This window comes from Nannospalax galili, unplaced genomic scaffold, assembly GCF_000622305.1.
Source record: "Nannospalax galili isolate Female #2095 unplaced genomic scaffold, S.galili_v1.0 scaffold34, whole genome shotgun sequence".
Taxonomy (NCBI): Eukaryota; Metazoa; Chordata; class Mammalia; order Rodentia; family Spalacidae; genus Nannospalax; species Nannospalax galili.
The window spans coordinates 1470677-1472110 of NW_008338996.1; positions in this window are offsets into that span (position 1 = coordinate 1470677).

Here is a 1434-nt window from a genome sequence, read left to right on the forward strand (position 1 = left end):
GCTTTGTATTACTGTTTGTATTACTATTTCCTTATATTTTACGGATATGTTTAAACTGTTGATTTCTTCTTGGTTTAACTTTGGTGGTTCACATGATTTCAGATGTCCATCCATTTCTTTTAGATTTTTCAGAGTTAGTAGCATATAGGTTTTTAAAATATTCCTTCATAATGGTCTGGATCTTTTGGGTGTCTGTTGTTATGTTTCCCCTTTCATCTCTGATTTGGTTGATTTGGATTTGCTCTTTCTTCCTTTTGGTTAACTCTTTCTTTTTTAACTGGGCTAAGGGTCTGTCTATCTTGTTTAGCTTTTTGATTCAAAAAGAACCAGCTCTTAGATTCATGGATTCTTTGTATTGTTTTCTTGTTTCTATTTCATTAATTTCTGCTCTGATTTTGTTATTTCTTCTCTTTTGCTGGGTTTGGGTTTCATTTGTTCTTGCCTTTCCGGTGTCTTGAGTTGCAGTGTTAGGTCATTTATTTGGGCTCTTTCTAATTTTTTGATGTAGGCACTTAGAGCTATAAACTTCCCTCTTAGGACTGCTTTTAATGTGTCCCAGAGATTGTGTTGTGTTGTATTGTCCTTTTCATTGAATTCCAGGAATTCTTTTATTTTTCTTAATTTCTCCTTTTACCCACTCATTGTTTAGGAGTGTGTTGTTCAATCACTATGAGTTTGTGTAGTGACTGAGGCTTTGTCCAGTGTTGATTTTGAGATTTGTTGTGTTGTGGTCTGAGAGAATGCATGGAATTATTTCAATTTTTTTGTATTTGTTGATGTTTATTTTGTGACCCAGTATGTGGTCAATTTTTGAAAAAGTTCCATGGGGTGCTGAGTGGAAAGTGCATTCTTTGGTGCTTGGGTGGACTATTCAAAAGATGTCCGTTAGGTCCATTTGATGTACGGTATCATTTAATTCAGACATTTCTCTGTTTATTCTTTGTCCAGTTGACCTGTCTCATGGAGACAATGGGGTATTGAATTCCCCTACTATTACTGAGTTAGTGTTAATCAGTGTCTTAAAGTCCTGTAGTGTTTTTATGAATTTGAGTGTGCCAGAGTTTGGTTAAGGATATGTTAAGGATTGTAATATCTTCTTGATTAACAGTTCCTTTGATCAGAATGAAGTGACCCTCCTTATCTCTTCTGATTAGTTTTACTTTGAAGTCTATTTTGTCAGATATTAGAATTGAGCCCCTGCTTGTTTCTTAGTGGCATTTTCTTGGAATATTCTTTTCCATCCTTTTTTTGAAGTTTTTAAAAATTATTTATTTAATAACCATATAATTAGAAGAAGAATTTCATTACAACAGCATTCACATCTTCAATAACAATTTCCAGAGCTAAGATGCATCTCTTTCAAAATCAGCTGTAAATTTTTAGGTTTACAGTTGAATTAATACAGTTATACACTATTGTACTCAGCATAAAATA